Here is a 22,859-nt window from a genome sequence, read left to right as displayed (position 1 = left end):
ATTACCTTCTAATTCCAGACCATTCATGTTCCCTTTCTACCATTCACATCTCTAGAGGTCCACACCCTCCATCCAGCTCACATTCTTAACAGCTATCTCCACTTGCAGACTTTTATTTATATCTCACCTATTGGTCTTTGCCCAAACTGTCCAAAATGGCTAGAACAAAGAATCACACAATTGTGGAATGTTAGAAATAGAAGATACTTCAGTTCTCCTCTCTTCCCACCTCTTCATTTTATGGATTAGGAGACAAAGGCCCAGAGAGATTGAATGACTTGTCCATGGGTCTCAAACTACTTTGCTCGCCTCCTCCGAAAAGCCTTCTTTGATTAAATGCCAACATTTCCTATCTTCCTACCCAATCTCTGCTATCTTTATTGCACTACAGAAAGGTATCAAATGCATTGATCTCAAGGCACCATTCACATTTACATTCAAATCTCACATCCCAGAGGGAAAAAAGCAGCCCTTTTGTTTCCCCAGCCTCCATATCCAATGTCTCAGCTGCTGCATCTTTTCCTTCTTCTGTTGTCACGAACAATTCAAAATTCATACAAGCCTGGCTTAGCACCAGCTAAGACAAACTCCCTGATTTCCATAAAGGACATTCCCTCAGCTCATCTTACAGGAAATCATTCCTAAGGTTTTCAGAAAAGCGCCATTTAGTTCATATGAGAAATAGCATTTCTACAATTTTAAATGTTCTTAGAAAAGAAAATGGTAACAAAGGGTATTTACATCTCTTTATAGGTTTATACTTATAGGTGTACCAGGATCAAAGAGCAAGTTGCTTTTTTAATCAAATAAATATTTATCTTGATGAATAACCTCTGGGGTGGTAAGAATTCATAAAAAATGTAGATATGAGCAGTCATTCTAGACTTTACATGAAGAGAAAACGTCAAAACCAAACTGGGCTTTCCATCTGAAGGGAGCCTAATAAATAATGATGTAAATCCATTCAAGAACATGAGTCATGAAGTCAAAGTCAAAGGCCTACCTGGCTTGGAAAAGCAAAATAAACTGCTCTCTAAATAAGAGGAAGGGTCTTCCCATGTTTGGCTATGCCTTTGCTGCTCCAAGAACTGCTGGGCACTGGCGTCTATTCGGAGGACCTTTGTGACTGACAAGAGAAAGGCAAATGTAATTAGAGTCGCTTTCTTCCCCAGAGTGGAACCAATCTGGGGCTGACTGAAGAAGAAGTGATTACACAATGTTGGAGAGGCAGTTTAAGTGTTGCCCTCCAGGGAGCCTGGAGGCTTTCAGGGCCAGTTCTGAGAATTACGCACTGTTCCATGGTGCTTACTAATTGACCCAATACTTTTGGCTGGAAAAAATTTCCCTAAGGAAGCAAGTGAAAGTAGATAATGAGGATCTTTCATCTCACAGGGCAGTTGACGAGCAAAACTTGAGCTCTAGAGACTAGAAATTATTTAAATACATAAAACTGCAAAGAGATCACAGACTGAACATGCAAAGATTCCGAAGTATGCATCAAGAAGGTTTCTGCTGTGATTCTCAGCCCACAGCCCCCTCCCCCACCCCATACTACTTTAGTTTGAATTTATAAATATAATTATAAAGACAAAGGGTGTGTAGGGGGACAACCATGAGCTCTATGAAATAGGCACATTTTATACTAGTAGTCACTATTCATTTAAGTGGAGACCTATGCATATATAAGGAAAGATATCTGCAAAGTGCAGGAAAGTTCTGGATGCATGAGCACCCAGCTATTAACAGGGAGGAGGGAAATGAAACTGGGATGGAGATGGAGAATTCAAGGAGCTCTACAACATGTTACCCTGTATACTTCTGTGTGTGCTTTTGTTGTTATGCCTATTTTGACTATTTGTAATTATAATGGAGATTTTCTTGGCTTAAGAGCTAAAAATAGGCATTTTTCTCCACCAATATCTGGGGGATATGGCCTATCTCTGATGACCACGTAGGTAAAAGTGACTCATCCCTGATACAATAAACTGACCAACCCACCTGAGATGGTCTAGTCCAATTCTCCAGAGCTGAGATTTTCCAAAGCTTTGAATCCAGAGAGACGATGACTTAGAAAACAATAAAATCTGGCACCATGTAAGTGGTTGACATGGTGACACAGTCACCAACTGAGTATAGAATACACTTCCAAGCAGAAGTGAATGCTCAAGTATTGCTGATGAAAATAAATGGCACTAAGGGCACCCGTATCCTACACTGGACCGGGAAGGACATGGAAAGGGAACTAAAGCTCTATTTGACAACATTTCTGGTATGCACCCTAAATTTGTTTCTGTTTGTTTCTCTTGAAGTTAGGGCTTTGGGAATCCTGAAGAAAACTGTAATGAATGCTAGGCTCAGGATCATAGGGAAAATTCTCTTCCCAACTGTGTCCTTGATGCTTCCGAATATTAAGGAACAATCCCAGAAATATATTTAGCTGCTGCCTGGACGCTTGTTCCCAGACATTTTGGGGGCTGGCAGTGGGTTAATTACACATGACTTTGGGATAAAGTCCTGTTTCTATCAGGCTGCATCTTCTCCTTTTGTCACTGAGTCCCAGTCGCAGACTGAGTGAGGGGACTCAGTTACCTTTGCGTGGAGGAGCCATTTTGCCAGGGGAGGACAGAAGAGTGGGGGAAAGGAATGGGGGCCCCTGCTGAGCCCTCTCACCCTGAGCCAAGGTTGTGTCAGCAGCCTCCTGACAGAATTATGCTGAGATCTGGTTCTGAGCATTTAAAGTCTGTGAGGGATTTATTTGGGGCCCGCACTTGAGGGCATCTTAAAACACCCGTTGGAGCCCGGACTAAGTGCAAAGGATGCAGGACTTGGCAGGAGGAATAGACGTTAGAGGCATGCCTGCCCGGGAGGGACCTCTCACCACATGTCAGCAATGATGAGCAATAATACCCAAAGGCAGTGCATGACCACCACCCTGTCAACCAAGACACAAATCCGGGTGCCATCCCAGGCTTCTCTCTTCCCCTCATCCAGTCCTGTCGGTCCTCCCACTTCAATACCACCCCAATCCTATTACCCATCATCCCTACCGGGGTGGATCCTACAATCCGGGTAGAAAGCACATGCTTTAGGGCACCAGCAGACTAATGGCATCAAAGAGAGGAGGCAATAAAAGTCTTAAATACTTTGGTATTTGGTTTCTTAAAATGCATTTAAACAATCATTATAAGAAAAAGCAGAACTTGGGTTTGACTGGACTTATTTTATGGTTAACTTTGCTTAAGTTAGGAATTGCTTGTGGGGCCTGATGAGGAGTAATGGCTTCTAATGGTCTTAATCTCACCCTGTACCTACTTGGCTGACACGGCCTTCTGACGGGTTTCCTACTTCCTGTTTTGCCCAGCTCAACTTCATTCTCTAGAAAACCACCTGCAGGATCTTTCTAAAGTGTAGATATTACTGCCCTGCTTAAAATTCTTCATTAAAATGACTATAGGATAAAATTCAATCTCTATTGAATAGTTTAGAAAGTTTTTCAAGATCTGGGTCTCGATTTTATTTCTAGCCTCATTTCTCATGTCCCCTGCTCTCACTTGTCCCTCTCCATATACCCTGATGGGGTTTAAGACTTGCTGCCCCAAACCATAGCACATTCGTATATTGAATACTTTAAGCAGGAGGGTAACTCTGACTTTCTTCTCCCCTCACCCTTCTTTCTAGAATCATGTTATAAAACCCTCAGGTGAGACGTGCTTCCCTATATTTGGAGGAAAGAAGCATCCTTATCTCCAAAGACAAAGAGACACAGAGAAGAATCCTAACAAACAGGCCTGGCTAAGTTTCCCCCAGTTTATTACACTAATCTCATACTCTCTGGCCTATCATATGCCTCTACAGCTGTCCACTCTTCATCAAACCTACCATAAAAGACTGTTTATTTGGGTCTTCATTTCCTTATGAAGGCTCCTATCACATAAAACTTATACTAAATAAATTTGTATGCTTTTCTCCTATGAATCTTTCTTTGTCAGTTTAATCTTCAGACCCAGCCAGGGACTCTGAGAGGTGAAGGAAAACCTTTCCTCCCCTACGACCCTATATTTGAGACATATCAAAACAAATACTTGAGGTCCCATAAACATCCCATGCTGCTTCATGCTTCTGTGTCTTTGGACATGACGTTCCCTCTCCCTGGACTGTTCCCCTTGATCCATTGCCCAGTGAACCTTCATCACCCTATGCCTCTGCGAGGGCTTCCTTGACTCCCTTAAGTCTGTGGTGCTCTGAGTATTTGGTGCCTCCCTCTGCTGCTGTGTCCCTCTGGTCTCGTGGTTGGTGTGCACGTCTCTGACTACCTGTCCCGAAAACAAGGATGCTGAAGGCAAGGACGATGTTCTGCTCACCTCCATCTCTAAACAGTGCGGCATCTCATGGGCGCTCAATCGTGCTTATGGACTAGATGAAAGATTAAATGAATTAAAACAGGTTTATTTTGTTGGTGAGCACAAAAATCATTTTAATTTCTTGTTTTACAAGAGGTTAATTCCATCATTTTTCTTATTTCAATTACTTAATGGTTGAAATTCTACTTATTACTCAAATTTAACTGAAATTCCCTTCCCTTCCCTTCCTTTTCCTTCCTGGCCGTCCCGTCCCATCCCTGCTCCTCTTCTCTTCTGTTTCTTATATTCCAACCAGAGTGCAGCTCTTGCTCTGGTATTTCCCTCATGAACTTCGTGTTTTCTCTTAACATTTTCAAATCCTGTCTGGTATTTGGTTTACTTGTGTACATATTTGTCCTCCCTACTGGAATGTGGGTTTCTATGGGGGCAGGTCCACGATTTTATTAATTTCAAGATTCTGAGCACCCAGTACCCAGGAGGGGTCCATAAATGCTAGATAAATTGAATTGTACAGATATTTTAAGGTAGTATGGATCTGAGAAGACACAGAAATAGATATTTCTGTCATAAACATGCATCTCTGGCTGGGGAAAAAAAGACCTCACTGCAAACATCTGTTCTATGATGATGAAGAAGAAAAAAACAAAAATTTAACAATACAACAAGAAAAAGTGTTCTATTTTGAAACAAGGGCAGGCTTATTGCAAGTTCCCCTAACCAGGTCACCTCTGGCTGGAAAATTTCTGAAACACTGTGGGTTTGATGAGATGCACCATTGCTTTTGTACAACATTCTAAGTTTTCCAATGAAACACAGCTCAAATGTGGGTAGACATTCCTAAGAAGGTTACTTGAATTGTAAGCATCAGAATGTTTATAGACCAGCATTTGCTCCAACCCACAGACAATAAAAACAATCCAATTATGGCTTCCCTTTGGAAAGCTACCAAAGTTAAAATGATCACACTTAAGAGTAAAAAAAGACTCTATTCCTCTCTGACTTTATTTTTAGGGTGTAATATGTTAGTAGCCTCCAGCAGAATTTGCTTTATTTTAAAGCATGAGAAATAATCTGCTCTATTTTCAAGACCTTCTTTGAACTTTCAATTCCTCCCAAACAGTTCTGCAAATATACACACCCATGCACTTGCCTTTGCCCTTCTCCTTGCCTTCCTTATGTTTACAAGTCCCCCAGGGAGCCAAAGTCAAAACTAATTAGCAGTGAATTAAATCCCACCTCTAGGACACTAGTGTTTACATAGGGTTGCAAGGCGTCCCTAGTCCCTTTCCCCTCAAAGACTCACAGTTAAATATTCAGCTCTGAAGGAAAGTTCTAAGATCTGAATCAATTATGCAATTTATTCCTAAAGTTTACCTTCCCAATCATAAAATATTCTTTCATGCCTGGGTAGCTTTACATACCCAGCTAGCCCCAACTGGAACACACTCGCTCCTTGTCTTATTCAGCCTTCAAGACTCTACTGAAATATCACCTTCTTGATGTTTTCTTCTCTCTATTCACTCAGAGAAGGCTGAGACTCAAAAGGGCAGCAATAAAAGAATAAGGAAACATCACCAAGAGCAAAGATGTGTCATTAGAGACCAGGGCTAAGATCATCCACACCCTCGTATTCCCAGTTACTATGTATGGATATAACAATGAAAATGTTCTAAAAGCTACTTTAATTTACACTTACTATATATCAGACAAATTATTTAGATTCTAAGTTCTTTGAAAAACAAAAGTGATAGGGACATAAGGCTACAAAACACCAGAGATATCCTTTAGAAGGGAGGTAATAGCAAAAATGGGAGTAGGAAAAGTGGAGTTGAAGAACGACCAACAATAGGTGGTGTCAAAACTATTAGGCCTGTGAAGTGCCTTTAGAACATCTTAGGATACAAACCCAGGAACAGGTGAGCTCAGCCCTGTTGCCACTCTCCTCTTTGGGCTAGATATGTCGTTAGGTCATTGAACTCTGTAAAACAGCTCAGAACTTGGAGTAAAACAAGTCTTTTCCTTCCTCGTCAGTCTTTCTTCCCTCCCACCCATCCCGCACGCCGTTTTCTCCGGCTGATCTTCCATACTGTTTAGGAAACACCTTCCCTCTGACAGAAGGTGTTTTTTTGGGCATTCAGGTGCCTCATGGCCTCGTCTCACTTTTCCTCTGCAACGTTATTTCTTAACACATCCCTGAACAGCCAACCAGAGGCTGCAAGCAGATTGGCTATTTCATGATTTCCCTTGATCACCCAAGCACACTCAGGGACTTTTAGAAGGGCAAAGGCCCCCAGGATTATTTAATCTTTCATTTTGTATTCGAGAAACAGATCCAGAGAGGTAAAGACACTTGCTAGTTAGCGGCAGGGACAAGACTAGAACCAAATATATGTCCTTTGTCTCTTTTCATTGTGTCAGCCCACCAGGCAGCCTGACAGAATGAACAAATATCTAAAACAAATTGTTGGGGATTTAAAAACCAAGCTAAGGACAAAAATACACAGCTAGGTAAATACTTCTATTTGATATCAACTCAAAAGAAAATTCAGAATGTGCAAACATTTTCTCTTGATCAAGGAGAACTTTATTACTAAACAGTGCAAAGTCACCCTCTACTACATGTTCCACAAGAGAATAATTTGGGAAATCATTGTTCTTCTCACATGCAAAATTTTTGTGGTAAGTTTTGTAATAGCAGAAAAAAAAGTGCATTTGGCTTAATAAATATCAATGGCTTTTTATGTTGTGTCACAAGTACTCAAAATGCTCTTAGGCCAAATCATACCTTAACATTGTACTCCATATTATGAAGTGTTGGTCACTCAAACGAAGGCAGCATTAAAACTTGTTTGTTAGTCTTTCAAAGAAAAGTCCCTGGCACATAAACTGTGTACTTTTCCATCTTTCAGACTGTGCCCGAGCCGTTTATTTTTCATTGCTTGGTGTCACCTCTCCCCCCTGTACTTCATCTCCATCCAAACCAGCTCACCCTCCTCATTTCTCTCTCCTGTAAACCCAGCACGACAGCTGCCTGTACCACACAGGCTTTTACCACATGTAATCTGGGCTTGGTATTTATCTCGCAGTTGTATTCTAGCTTCCTTATGAATAGCTACTGTTGAATAAGAGCCTACAATAAGTAGCAAGTGCTCAATAAGTAGGGTGAACATACAGAATTTGTCATTCAAATTTCTACTTTTGAGAGTCGAAAGGGTACTGGGACAACAGGGGTAAACGAGGGCTGTCCCTGACACACTGGGGCATACAGTCACCCTATCAATAAGTGACAGTGTGGCAGACATCGTAGGCTGGCTCACTCAACATGTTTACTAACTCTCTTCTCCCTTCCTTGCCATATTCTGTTATAGAGGCTGGAAATTCCAACTTCTCTTTCTCCCCCACAGCTAGGACTGGGCAGGAGACACGGTTCTGGACAATGAAACCTTAAGAAGGGGTTTCTAATAACTTGTGCTTCCTGATAAAATGGAATGGTTGCAACAAGCATGGCTCCTTTCCCTTTTCTTCCTGTATGGAACTTTTCTGGAGGTATACTGTGTTTCCCCGAAAATAAGACGTAACCGGAAAATTAGCCCTAGCATGACTTTTCAGGATGACATCCCCTGAACATAAGCCCTAATGCGTCTTTTGGAGCAAAAATTAATATAAGACCCAGTCTTATTTTTGGGGAAACATAGTAATAGCCACCTAAAGACCATGAAGTGACAAATATGAGAGCAAAAGGAAGGATGGCAGAGCAGAAAGCTAGGAATAAACTATGTCTCTGATGGCAGCTAAAACAAAGCTATCGATTGCCTATTACTATGCATGAATTGTGTCCCCCTGAAATTCCTATGTTGAAGCCCTACCCCTCAATGTGATGGTATTTGGAGATGGGATCTTTGGGGTGTAATGGGGTTTAGGTTAGCTTAGGTCACGAAGGTGGGGCCCTCAGGATGGGATTAGTGCTCTTAGAAGAGGAGACCAGAGAGCTAGCGTTTCTCTCTCTCTTTCTCTCTCTCTCTCTCTCTCTCTCTCTCTCTCTCTCTCTCTCTCCCCCCCCCATGTGAGGACACAGCAAAAAGGTGGCCATCTACAAGTCAGAAAGAGAGCTCTCATCAGAAGCAATCATGCTAGCACCCAAATGTCAGACTTCCAGCCTCCAGGACTATAAGAAAAAGTATTTCTGTTGTTTAAGCATCCCAGTCTATGATATGTTGTTTTGGCATCTGAAGTGACAAATATACCTATCTAGACCTCTTCTTCTGCAAGAAAACTAATTTCTTTTAGCTGAGTAGAAAGGTTCTTTTATTACTTGTAGCCAAAAGCATTCTTAACTTAGAATAGCTATCATTATTTTTTCCAATAACTTTATATATATTTTCTTTCATCCTTACAACAGCCCCAAACAGTGTGTGCAATTACCCTCATTTTTCAGATGAAGAAACTAAACTTCAGAAGGACTGGGTAACTTGTCCAAAGTTGAACAGGCAGTAAACATCAGTTTGATTACCAGTGCAGGCCTGTCAGACCTCAGAGCCTGTGCTTCACACACGATAGATGCTGCTGCTTCACCTAGCTTGAGCAGAGCTGTGTCACAGGCAGTCTCCACTGAACAGATGTAGCTAGAAAGGAGGAGGATGAAAGAGAGATCATTCTTCCCTACTTTCTTGCCCTCACTCCCACTCTAAGCAGTGTGAGGTTGCTACCCTTTCACTCCACTACACAATACTCCTCCTACGTCAAGATGAAATGTCCAATTCAGCAAGCATTATTTTTAAGTGTCTGTATGTTATGTCAATGGTCCAAGGTAGGGTTTCCAGGTGGGAATTCCTCCCATTCTCAGGAAATTTCCCGTTCCCAAATCCCAAGATATAAACTGTTTTCTGTTCTCCACAATGAATCGTTTCCACAAAGTGATGGCAGGTACTACCAACCACCTGAGTTCAAGGAGCCGATTTTCCCGATTTCCCAACCAACTTTTCTTGGGATTCGGGAACGGAAAAGCGAAAAATATTCCTAAGAACAGGTGGAATTCCCACCTGGAAACCCTAGCGATAAATAGAAAAAATGTCTTAAGGGATACATTGTGAGTAGTACATTTATTTCCCATTGTGGGTATTACTGGGTTCGAGCTGCCGATTTTCCCGATTTCCCGACCAATTTTTCCCGGGATTCGGGAACGGGAAAGCGAAGAAAATTCCTGAGAACAGGCGGGAATTCCCACCTTGAAACCCTAGTCCAAGGTGCTCCCCAAGAGCTCTGTAAATATGACTAAACCATCAACTAGTGGGGCACAGTAGCTACATAAACAGATCATTTAAATATAACAAAGCACAGGGCTAGAGATATGCGCGGTGGGGCGGGGGGCACCGAGAGAAGACCTGGGGTATTGTGAAAGTTCAGACTTCCTGAAGGGGATGAGGCCTGAAGGAATTTGCCTCTGTAATTAAGCAAGTACTGAGATAAGAAAATGTAGGTCATGGAAAGTGAAATGTGGGTTTTTTTTAATGTACTATTGAATTTGAGGCAATATAAAGGGTGGGGAAATCTGTACCTCAGTGCCTTTTACAGGAGCTCGAGAATTGGTGCTGATGATTATGTCCGAGAGGTAGTTGTAGTTGTCTAAATTTGAAGTGCAGAAAAGTTTAAAAGGCTTAAAAAATAATCTTTATGATTAAATATGATCAGAGTGTATTTTATTAGCCAAGAATGGAACTAATATTCTATATTTGAATCTTTGTCTCTGTTCTGACAGGCAACATTCACCCAGCAATCTAGCATTGAGCAAAAAGGTTTAAGTCACCAATTTGCAACTCTCACTGAATAGTCTAGCAATGAGACAAACAGGTTTAAGCCTAGAGTTTACTTACCATTGCTATGTAGTGACCTTTAAAAATGTTGCATCCTGTGTTCTGTTGATATTAACCAAACTCAATTGTTTTTAGAGCTTTGGTAAATTAAAAAAAAATTTTTTTTCTTTAATTTTATTGGGTAATATTGGGGAACAGTGTGTTTCTGTAGGGCCCATCAGCTCTAAGTCGTTGTCCTTCAATCTAGTTGTGGAGGGCACAGCTCACTGGCCCATGTGGGAATCGAACCGGCAACCCTGTTGTTCAGAGCTCATGCTCTAACCCATTGAGCCATCCGGCCGCCCCAGTAAATCTTTTTTACTATCCTTGACAGACAGTAGTCACCAAACCACAGAATGGTTTTCAGCTGGATATGATATGCTATACAGAAAGAGTGACTCTTAAGGAAGCGTGTTTAGGCAAGACAGAAGCACTCCTTTCACCTAAATCACCTTCCAAATCTCTCCATCCAAAGCTAGCCACCCTGCCCACACTCCTCTCAACGACATCTCTGCTTTTCAGAGAGGTAGTGAATTTTCTAGCACATGCAACATGATAGAACGTAAACCCACTAACACAAATTTGTCTCAATGTTACATGCAGTGCTCTCAAGAATCACGAATTTCCAAAACCCTGAAAACGTTTCTAAGTGTCTGTTTCTGACCACACATGTCTTGTCAGGTATTGTGGAAGGGCCAAATTGGGTCAGATCTCTAAAAGGAGATTGGAGAGATCAAAGTAGGCCACAAAGGGCAGCCACCAAATTATTCAAAGCTAAAAGTCCTGAGTTGATGCAATCAACAATAATCAACAGGTGACAAGGAAAGGTAACCAATAAAATGGAATGATTTCCCAAGTATGTCTACAGCATTAATTCTCCAGAGGTGCAGGGCACAAGTTTCTAGGGCCCACTAGGCAGATGAACGTAATCCACAGAAAGTTAATCCATACCTGGTGAAATTTCACCAAACAATGAGAGAATCCTACAAGGTTCCAGAGAGAAAAAATAGATTTCATGCCAAGAATCAAGAATCAGAAGGGCATTGAAATTTCAGCAACACTGGAAGCTAAAAACAATGAACCAGTGACTTCAGACATTTGCAAAGATTAATTTCCAGCCTAGAATCCTATACCTAGCCAAACCATCAATTAAGTGTGAGAGTAAAATAAAGACATTTTCAGACATTCAAGGTCTCAAAACTACTTCCCATAACCTTTTCTTAAGAAACGACCAAAGCGGATGCTCCATAAAATGAAGGCATAAACCAACAAAGAGGAAAACAAGAGAACAAGGAGAACAGGGAATCAGCACAGAAGGAAAGTGAAGGGAAATCTCAGAATGCCAGTGTGTGTCAGGGCTAGAACACAACTGGTTCAGACAGGGGAACTGAAGGCTCCAGTTTGGAGCATTGGGGTGGGGTGGGGAAAGGAACTAATGATTGTCTCATGCATTTCATTGTGGGGAAAATACCAAGTAGAGGTGTTTTACAGAGCTGCTAGAATATTTGGGAAGAAATAGCAATAGGTTCCTAGAAATTAAACAAAAATTATTTTTTTCCAAAAATGTTGTACAGAAAAAGAAATACAATCATAGTTCACAACCTGGCTCTGCAGTGAACAATAATTATACAGTCATAATGCAAACTCAGTATTGATTTTATGAAAATTATGATATCACTTGTGAGAGGCGCTATAGGACAGAATTTGCCAGTGAGACGTCTGCAAGCTCTTGTCCGCTGCAACTCTTCCCCCTCACTTTAGCCCTTGACTCATTTTCCTTATTCACCTGTATAAAAATCCAAATTACCTAAACAATAGCTACTAATCTGCAAGAACAATTCCTTCCTCTCCCAACTGTGGGTCAAGGAGCCGTCCTTGACCAACTGTTTCTGGAACTAGCTGAATTTTGGCTCCTCTGGCTAAGTCCTAAGAAACATTTAGCCCCAAGTCAGATGCTCCGAGGAGTTTTCCTATGCCCGGCACGTTCAAATAAAGGGTTATACTGATGGTACACTGGCTGATTTTCTTCCACCAGCAATGTTGCAGAAATAAAGTGAGGGGGGGGGAAATAAAGGGAGGAAATTGGAGGGCGTGGAGTAAGAGAGCTATATCCTCCCCTATAATATTAAAAGAAAGTACATAGATTCTGTCTAAAATTGACAAATCAAGGACCAGCCATATAAACAAGTTATTTGGAAACAAGGTAGTAAGGAATACAACAGCTAAGAGCAGAGAATGATTGGACCCAAGGAGAGGAACTGTCATTTTTGATAGAATCTTTTAATATGCTCTAATTCATAAAATTGGATGAATGCATTATTTTGATAACAATTTAAGCAACTTTTTAAAAGTAAAAACTTCCCATTTAAAGAAAAAAAAAGCAATTACATAATCTAGTGTGTCTACAAATTATCCCAATTAAATGGTCCCAATAAATAGAGAAGTAGAAAGAAAGCCTTGGTGGCTTGAGGACTGGGTAGCAGGAGGCCTAGTGAGCACCTCGTTTGGCAGACCTGAGATGGAAAGCAGCCACAGCTCACACCACTGCGAGGGGAGGTACTGAGGCAGAATGCATTTCAGTCTGCCACTCAGGCCTCCCAGGTCAGAGGATTTTGCTAAATGGGATACCAGGGCTTTTTGGAAAAGCGTCAAGTTCTCTGTTCTTCATGGAAGATGAAAAGGAGAGTTGTTTTTAGCTTCTTGTTCTCCAACTTGGGTTTCTTTCGTTCTTTTTTTTTTTTCTTTTTTTTCCTGTGCAACTCTCTTTATACTGGCCTATTTCTCTTTTACTCTTTCCCTTAATCTGTGATTTTTCTTCTCACTTAAGATTCTTTACCCCCTGCCCCAGCTTTATTTTTCTCTCTAATCTTAAATTCTTCTTGCCATCCCCCACTTGTCTCTCTTCTCACCTCCATACTCTCCAAGTCTTGGCTGATACATTTGTATTTTTGTCTCTTAATTTTCCAAGTGGTTAGCTGAAATGACTGGAGTCTTTTGAACGCAGTTTGCCCATCTATAAAACTGGCTAATAATCCCTGGTATGTTGTAAAATAATGGCTAAGCTATCTTTGAAGTTCTTGAGAGAAAATAATTTAAGAACTATGATCTGCTTAATTCAAGTTGTACACTATTGTGTTCATAAGTAATGTGGATTGTTCTTCTCTTGAAATTCATAACTGCAATTCTAGAGAACTTTTTTCTAGAATGACAATAGGAAATGACAATAATAGAATGAGACTAATTTTATGGTTCATCTTTCAACAACTGAAAGAAAATCAGCCAATAAATTAAGGCTCTTTAGTCCCTAAAGAAATACTGTAATGAGATTCAAAGAATGAAGTTGGATTTCACAATATTTTAATTGTTAAGTTTCTCAAAATGGAACTATATATTTGATTGAAAATTTTAACCTACTAAGACAAAATCTCTTCTTTTAAAACTGTAAGTCTAAGGGCTTTCAAAGTTTCCAATCATATGTTATCAATGTAAAGAATTGATTCATAGGATTCATTGCTCAGAGATTGTGGATGTGTAAATAATTATGATTCTCTACAGGCACCAACATTTGCTAATTAAAGTATCTGAATGGTACCACTGCTTTCCCCCAAATGTATCCATTTTAACTGAAAACCTCAGGTTAAACCACGAGCATTGAGGGCTCTATGGCCTATCTGTAGTTATTACTGGAAAATTTAGATTTCATACAAGCCTGCCTTTATTTTAAATGCACTTAGTTATTAGAAAAAAGCACATACCTCAAACTAAAAATCCAATCCACATTTTTCCTAACACAGAAGGAGGCCTCTCTGAAGGTTTTTCCAGTCTTACCACTTAACAGTGGTCAAGCCAAAAATAAACCCATGAGGGCTTTACTAGGCAAATTCAACAGCACACAAAACAGTAGTGCATGGAGAGCTGGACTTAGCTTTTTCCCCATTAGCCTCTTTCTGGGACCCCCCACCCACATTCCCCCATCTCCTAATTAGAGAGCTAATTAGGATTCCAAATTTAAATGCTAAATGGGGAGGGAGATCTGGTGCCAGGCCAGAATCCCTTTCCCATCAAACACCCTCCTCCCTCCTCTCCTATTAGTGCAGTGAACTGTGGGAAGAGAGCTGGGCCAGCAGGACTGGTTGGCTGGAGCGCAGTGTTTACTTTTAGTTGTCTGAGAGGGACGATCTATTTTGCAAGTTGCAAACTGAAAAAATAAAATCAAAAACAAAAAAAAAACACAACATGCTTTGGACTTTTAGTACTTTAAGGAAATGAAACAATATTTTATAAGCTCAATTATTATTACCATGGTGACATGAGGGACATGAGGAGATCTCAAGAACAGCTCCTGGTTCCAGCCAGGCTGCCTCTCAACAATGCAGGGAGACTTCTTCAGTTACCATGGCAACCAAAATTAGTGCTTTTGCAACACTAACAGAACCCATCTTTTGAAGCACTTCTGTGAATCACATTGAATACTGATGATGCAAGCTTGAGTGATACATATTTTAAAAAAATCCAAAACACCATATTGCCATAAACAAACACTCGTTTTAGATTCCTCTTTGAAATATTGACTTAACTTGGAATAGATTTTTCAGTCTGGTTTTGTTTGTTTCCCTTTTGGATTCCTGCAACCTCGAATGCAAACGCGATTTAATTTCCAAACTTGTCTGAATTGCACGGGGTTAAGAGCTTAGAATGTGGTTCCTTCGCTCTCATTTTGAACCAGGATGAGGAATAGGGTTGGGGGAGGGTGGGTCTAACAGAGAGCCCTCTTGTCTACTAAACTCTGGAGGACGAAAATGGGGTAGGGGTGGAGCGGGATATGGCGGGGCTGGGGCGAGGTAGGGAAGAAGGACGGGAAAGAGGAAAGGAAGAAAAAAGTGCAGATGGCTGAATGTTCGCAGTCCCTGTTAGGGCTAAGAGCACCTTTATCTGTTGTCTTGACCTCTTCATCTGCCCAGAGTTATGTCAGGCACACAAAAGCTGATCAGAAATGGCATTTTAAAGACCCTATTGTGATCCTCTCCTGGTCGTTATCGCCAAGTCCTGGAGCTCCTAATATTCCTGAAGGGACATCCGGAAAGAGGAGACGAGGTTCTTCCTTACTTGTACAGTCTTTCCAAAAAAGCACCTTTCTTTAGGGAGCGTCGTGGTGTGGGGCGTGGAGAAGGTTTCGTCCCCTGGCCCACAGTCCTTCGCTGTCAGTTCCCTCCACTGCCAGCCCGGGTCCCGCAGGTCCTCAGCCCCCGTACATAGTCTGCGGATTTGGACTGGAGCCTCGGGGCCTCTGGTCCCGCGCACCAGGTGAGCACCGGGCGAGACTCTAGGCTGCCCTCCTCGGCTCTCGGGTGGCGCGCACACAGACACGGGTGCCCGCACAGACCCAGACGCGGGGAGACACCACGTACCCCTGGGCGCCACACATTACACAGGAACCCGCCACACTCGCGAGCACACCGGCTCTAACGCCCTGTCGTCCAACGCGCCGAAGGGCCTGGGACAGGGACCCCCCCTCGAGGAGCAGCAAACCTCTTCTTGACCCCAACTCACCCAACCCCCCGCCGGGAGTGTATCTCCTTTGCCCCTGGGGTCGCAGGGAGGAAAGGCGCCCCTCCCCAGCCACCCAGGTCTGCAGCCGGGTGGAGGAAAGCGCGGGTGGGGTAGGGGTGCTGGCTGCCAGCCCCGCGGCCCTCACTCACCTTCCTGGCGAGCCCGGCTCGGGCCACTGCGTGGCGCCCCGCCAGGCGCTCGGATGTTTGGCGCTGGAGGGGCCGCGGGCGCAGACGGTGCGAGGGTGTCGCGGGCCGTCCGAGCGCGGGAGGCTCCTGGAGCGGTCAGCGGCGGCGGACCTGACCACCAGCTGCGGCGGCAAACCCCGCCCTCCGGCGGACTGGGGCTCCACAGCGGGGACCGAGGCGTCCCCCAGCGTTTCCCGAAGGACCAATCCGGAGCTGGGGGTTGGCTCCGCGAAGGGGGGACGGGGTGGGGCGGTCCGGCGACGAGACGCGGGCCTAGACCTAGTAGGCCGGTTTCTATGGCAGCCGGGAGAGAGGGGCCGTGGGGAGGGGGAGGCGCGGCCCGGGGACACCCTTCGCAGATACTCTAGGAGGGGGATTTGGCCCTGCCACAGAGAGGACCCCTCCTAGAGCATGAATTGGAAGCGGAGACACGGCAGAAAGAGGGTTGACACACCTTCCGTCAACTCACGCTTCCAACTGAGCCATTCCAGCCTCTTGATCAGATTTCCGTGTCATTGTGACAGCTCCTTCGAGTGAGTCTAGCAGCGCCTAGGCTCTGCAGAGAGAGATGCTAATGCCACCCTCTGCTCGGTTCCTCACATACATTAGACCAGGTTCATTTGGTGCCACTTAGGCAGTGGATCCCTAATCTGCTTACTCCTCAGCTGTGACGCTTGGCTAGTTATAAGTGCCAAATATTTTTCCAGTTTACAAACAAGGAAGCCAAGTCATTGGATTGAGTGTAGAGCCGGGAATGCAATTCACAGAATACTAAAATAAAGCATAGAGGTTATTTATTGAAGTTCAAGTCCTTCATTTTACAGCGGAGGAAACTGAGGTCAGAGAAGTCAGTTAGCAAGGGTCACACAGCTGATTAATGGCAAAGCCAAGACTAGGTGCCCTAAGTCACAGCTCAGTGAGCACTCTTTCCACCTCCTCATGCTGCTGGACCCTGTATTCATGATCGCCAGGGCAATGTTTACAAAAGCAAAAATGCTGAGGAGAAAAATAACCTAACTTTAATATCCTTTTATAGTAGAAATTAGGGAACCCAAAGATTCTTTACCCTCCTCTTTTCCAGGCACTGTTGTAAGTACTTTTACACAGAGTACCTGATTAAATACTCAAAACAATCTTATAAATTAGGTACTCTTATTCCCATCCCCATTTTGACAGATGAGGAAACTGAGGACCAGAAAGGTTAGTTGACTTGCTCAAGGTCACACAGCAGTCCAGTGCTGGGGATGGAATTCAAATCCAATCAGTCTGATTCCAGAATCAGTTTTCCTCTTTACCACCCTCTGCTGCCTTTTTGTATGATGACTAAAGGGGCCAGGAACAGGAAGGGCAAGAAATAAAACCTTGGACAGCTCCATGGATTGGCCATTGAAAGTGGCAAGAAACCAAGAGAACCTGGAATGATTGCTTGCTTGGTTTATGAGAGTGGTTGTCTACTTTTGTAGATAAAGGTTCTCTGTGAGAAAGGTTTGTCTTTAAAGGGAGGCGCTCTCCTCAAAAGACAATAGGTAAAAAGGTAAAAAAGGTAATCTTTAATTGTGCATACCATCAGTCTGTTTTCTCTCTAATGCAATAAAATACTGGATAAAACTTTGCATGCTTAAAAAATATATATAAAATACTCTTTGAAGTCTATAACATGGCAATACAACAGGATAGGATTTCATACGGAAACTGCCTAGAAACCAAGAGCCTCAAACACCCAACCTGACATAGACTCTCTCATAGGCCCTCATAGAGCACCATGGAGCAAACAAAGCTGATGCTAGGTTCTAGGGATGGAAAAGGTTACTGAAGACTATCAGAGGAAAATAAAACTTAAAACTCAGCCTCAGAAACCACTTCTAAAGTCCATTGGCCAGATTCCATTCCACAAGCGCCCTGCACCCCCATCTCTCTTGCAGCCATGCTGTTAGGGTCTGCTACTTGTCAGATCAGAAAATTTCCTTCATGTTGTCCCTTCCCTTTCGATGTCTTGGGACCCCCAGCCATATCCGACTAACTTCACATTCCATTTCCTTCACTTGAAAAAATTGTTTTTCTCCTAGGAAGGGCCCTTCAACAACAGGTTGCCATATAACAGTACACAGAGGTTAATTTTTTTTGTTTTAAATAGTATAGGGAAATGTTTTCAACATACTAAGTGAAAGCAAAAGTTACCAAACAAAGCAAAACATATTTGTGATATGTATGACTATAAGGAAATACACCAGACATTAGAAATGTTTTTCCTTACCTGGTGGAATCACAGGTGATTTAAATAATCTTAATACTTTCCAGTATTTTTTGCATTTTCTACAATGGGTGTATGTGTCAGAGAAAAATACTTTAATGTCAGTAAAAGATTATTTTCCAAAAGAATTGATGAAACTGTCAAATCTATAAAGACAGTATAGATAGTTTCATGGTTATTGAGGAGCTCATTAAAATTTAGTTTTCTAAACCCTGCTCCCTTGTGTTGGCAGGAAAGAAGTCAAATACATTTTTAGGAACAACAGTGGGTGATTCCAATGCAGGAGGTACTTGTTCTATGCTTTGAGAATCATTCACAAGAAACTGAAATTTACACTTTTGAGTCATACTTACTACTTACTACTTACTGGACTCCTACTTACTAGCTGTGTGACACTATGGTTTCAAGCATCTTCTATCCTCAGTGTCTTCCTCTGTAATCCGGGTGTTGTTATGTTATGAGAATGAATGACATAAAGCTTCTGGCAAATTGTAAAACTAGGTTTCCTTAATCTGGAGTTCATGGACTGGGATGGTTGGCAGGAGGATCCCCACTGAAAACATGTTACACTATACTCCTTTCATCACAAACTCTAAGTAGCTGGGGACCAAAGAAGGCCAGAACCTCCTCTGTTAAGTGCTTAATAATTGGGAGCTATTATTATTATTGCCTGTTCTGAGGGATCCCTGAACATTTGCTGCTGTTCTGGGGCATAGTCTGCTTCCATTTTCTGGTCATTAAATTACCTGGTACACTACATCCTACTGAATGTGAGCCTGGACTATTAATGGGGTTGCCCTAGCCCCACTCTCCTACCTTCTTCCCTCTGGTAGGGGGATATTTGACAAATCTTGGGAGAGGAGGCAGAACAAACGTTTTCTAAGACTACATAGTGCTGTAGAGTTGGAACTGCAATTCGAAAAGTCATATCCTGTTCCAGGAAAATTTGTTTTATTTATCCTGTTTAGGATCTGTGTTCTACCTGACTCTGAGAAGTCATGTCTTTCAACAATTCAGAAAAATTCTCACACAATATCTCTTTTAATGTGACCCCTATTGCATGTCTTATCGTTGTTTCAGGAATTCCTATTGGACATTATGTATGTCATACCTTCTCTTTCTATATCATATTTTTTCTTATGTTTTCCAGATTTTTATCTTCTGTTTACCTTCTTTTACATTACGGGTAATTTCTTTAGATCTGTCTTCTATGTCACTAATTCTCTCTTGTTCTATAATTAATCGCCTGCACACTGACTTCATAAACCTTGACACATCAAGAAGTGGAAGTATGAGAATGCCATTTCATTTTTTTCACAGCAGGGGTCAACTGATAGTTTAAAATTGAGTCACTTACAACTAGCATTTATTAAATTTTTTTCTTAACTTTATAGGAACCTTTAAAGAACTAATAATTCTTGTAGTAGAGAAACATTTATCTGAGGTTTATCAATTCTACTTCCCTCGTTTCTATGAAATACAAGCATAATTAAATGAAATTAAAACTAGCATGGCAATCCTGTTTTTAAACGTTTTTTTTTTCTCTCTCTCTCAATGTTAATAATAGTATTTATGATTAATGGGTTGTAGGGACAGAGTCCCAGAGAGTAGTTTCCAGGCTCTCGGCCTCACGTGGAAAGGTGCTGGCTCGAGTAGTAGATCAGCAGTGATCAGATGGCCATCAGCTGTAATCAGTTAGCCAGTAGCCACTAATATCACCGTTGTGGCTACCCTAGCATGCGCGGATTGCAGCTAGCAAGTGGGGTGGTTGGTAGTTTGGCAGAAAAGTGGATGGCGGATTGCGCATCATGTGTCTCCAACCCAGCCGCCGGTGAGAATATAGTGGTATGAGTCCTCTATCTATGGCTCCGTTGCTGTTCCTTTTTGGCCTCACCCTCTCCTTCGTTTTAGTGCGGGGAACGGGAGCTGAGACCCTGCATTATGTGAGTCTTGGAGTGGTTTTTACTTTCTTATTTTTCTAAAATATGTGAGTCTTTTATTTGAGTAGATGTAATTTAACAATAATAAAATGATAAAGTTGTGAATTTCAGTAGCTGAGTGAGGGGCCACTACCTCTCCTTCTGGTAGTCAGATTAAATTCTATTGCTAACCTGGGTACTTTATTTAATTCCCTTTAGATTTTCTTGCTTCATCATTTTGTCATTAATGTTCAAAACTGAACTTTCTTCCTAAAGGTAAAATACAATAGAGGGAAAAAAAGAAAAATACAAATTGTGATCTTCAGAAATTTTTATTATAAAAGTAATTTTTATTATAAAATGAATGCCTGAGGTTCTCACTATAGCAGTATCTGTACTCCAAACTTTTCTTGACTATGTAGCCATGTATAGCAACTAGTGTAATATTTTTTATAATTGGCACTTGTCCACTTACAATTGGACAACGAAGAACAGCTGGAGGCTCTGAGCAAACAGATATATTTGAAGCAAAATTATCTCATGAAAAGTTATCAATATCAAATTTGAATCATTACCTTTGCTTGATTTTACTCTTTAGTCTTTAATAACCACCATTTCAATTGCACTAGGGTTCTGCATTACTCCCTCCACAGTATTTCCTAACGCTATCTAATAGATAATTGTCATTTCACAGGACACATTTACTGCTCCAATCCAGGCAGTCTACCAGGCCCCAAAGCCACAGTTAATTATCAGCTGTTCTCTGAGGCGAATTCATACGTATACTGACAATTACTTTCAGCAGATATTAGCTAACATTTTGTGTCTCAAGTATAACTAAGTAAGTAAAAGTATTCCTAGTCAATGATTCTGATTTTCTAGTTTTTAATTTCTTATTGTTCTCTAACATTTCTTGTCTTTGTGGCATTTTCATTTCACGAACATAAAAGTAATTAGTTATGTGAATAGGTAGAATGTTCTTGCTTTAAAAACCCCAAGACAGTTGCCTTAGTCCAGTGCATTATATGAATGGTAAACACGAACAATAGGTAACAAATAAGATATTTTTATTTTTTGTTTTTGTTTTTAAGGAGGGCACATGTGGGGATTGAACCGGCAAACTTGGTGCTACCAGCTCGCGCTCTAAGCAACTGAGCTAACCAGCCCCCACAAAAAAAGATATTTTAACAAAAAAGAGACTGTCAGAAAGGTTCATGTCACTGGTTAGTCATCTGTGCGTCCCTGACGTGCCTTACGTCAGTTTTTATCCAAGTGTGGTTTCAGGACTAACAGTATTACTTGGGAACTTGTTAGCAATGCAATTTCTCGGGACCTAACCCAGACCAAACTGAGTCAAGCAGCTCGGTGTGGGGTCCAGCGATGTGTATTTGAACGAGATTCTGATGCACACGAAAGTTGGAGAAGCACTGCCTAGATGGTGTAGTCTCAGGCAAAGGAAATGGCAAGGAGGTATCAAAATTTGCTCTATGTATCTTGCCAACCTTTCTGATCTCCTGTTCCCTTCATGCGCAGTCCCATCAACAGCTGATATGGATTCCAGAAAGAATAGTGGTGTTTTAGCTAATATTCTGTGCAATCCAATGCTGTCAATCAACCACCGAGATCTCATACAGAGAGGACTGTATGTCTGTGATCAATAGCGCAGTCTGTAGAGTCAAGCTACCTGGTTTCAAATTCTGGCTCCACTCTTTACCAGCTGTTTCTCATCTCCTCCTCTTCATTTCTTCCATTTATAATAACATATTTACCTCATGAGGTCATTGAGAGGACTAAATGTAAAGTGCTTGACATATAATAAGTGATTCATAAGTGATGCTATTATGTTACAATGACATTTTTCTTTCGTAGGCTACATTTTGATACAAACATGAAGGTGGGCTTTGCTTCCTTTGATTAAGTATGTATCACATTAGGTTGGAGGAAAGGCAAGGAGAGAAAAATATTGAATTCACAGGCTGCCTTCCTACTTACCATGTCAACAGAATTAATAAAGTAACATTTCTAAAATATGGAGTAGTTTTAAGATATCCTGTAAGTTCAGAATACAATTATAATAATGACAGCCTCTGCATTTTTCATTTTAAAGCAACATACATCTAGGCCACGAGCTATAAAGGACCCCATTAAATGGTGGTGGTGAGGATTTGAGTTTTAATTCTTACTGCTTACTTGAATCCTTTATGACAAGTTCTGTAAGAGCTCTAGCACAGCTCAGCACATTACACACGAGAAACATTTGGCCCAGGTTCCCTCTCCTGGTACCACTAACATAGAAGTCAGTATTAACCTCAAAGCGATTAGCTTTGCTCCATCAGAATCACGCTCAACTTTGAAGGGCCGGCGTTTTCTTGTAATTTTGCATGACACAGTTATATACAGCAGTTTCCACCCGAACACCTAAGTGACCGTCGGATCATGTGTTTAGGACAATCGACCCTGCTGAACTGAAGATGTGCATTGAAATCCACATGGTTTTGTGGTGACTTTACATTTAGACCTCTATCATTTCTGTTGGCTTATTCAAAGTATAAAGTGGGTAATTCGTCTAGATCTTCATGGACCCTTCTAATCCTGAACTCTTTACTTCTAAATTGAATGTGGTAGGAGCAGAAGCATTTCCATTGCCATGAAAATATTCCTTTCAGTAGTGTGAGGATGGCAGCCTTTTTCTTAGTGCGACTGTAAGAGCCTTCTGTTTTTGTACATATTCAAAAGGTTTC

The 22,859-nt window shown here is 41.7% G+C and overlaps 1 protein-coding gene across 3 annotated transcripts in view; it reads right to left on the bottom strand.

The window, feature by feature from the left end:
* The window catches only part of NIM1K (NIM1 serine/threonine protein kinase), a 64,019-nt gene extending 47,908 nt beyond the window's left edge, over positions 1-16,111 (bottom strand). For 2 of the 3 annotated variants that reach the window (XR_004423511.1, XM_033110360.1), the window contains exon 1: positions 15,910-16,111. The gene's annotated coding sequence lies outside the window, so the exon portion shown is untranslated. Of the gene's footprint in view, positions 1-1,003; positions 1,127-15,909 lie in introns of all 3 variants that reach the window. The other variant, XM_033110361.1, reaches the window with a different exon arrangement.
* Positions 16,112-22,859: the final 6,748 nt, after the last annotated feature.

Source organism: Rhinolophus ferrumequinum, chromosome 7, assembly GCF_004115265.2.
Source record: "Rhinolophus ferrumequinum isolate MPI-CBG mRhiFer1 chromosome 7, mRhiFer1_v1.p, whole genome shotgun sequence".
Lineage (NCBI taxonomy): Eukaryota > Metazoa > Chordata > Mammalia > Chiroptera > Rhinolophidae > Rhinolophus > Rhinolophus ferrumequinum.
Note: the sequence above shows the minus strand (reverse complement) of the source record. Positions and strands in the feature narration are given on the sequence as shown.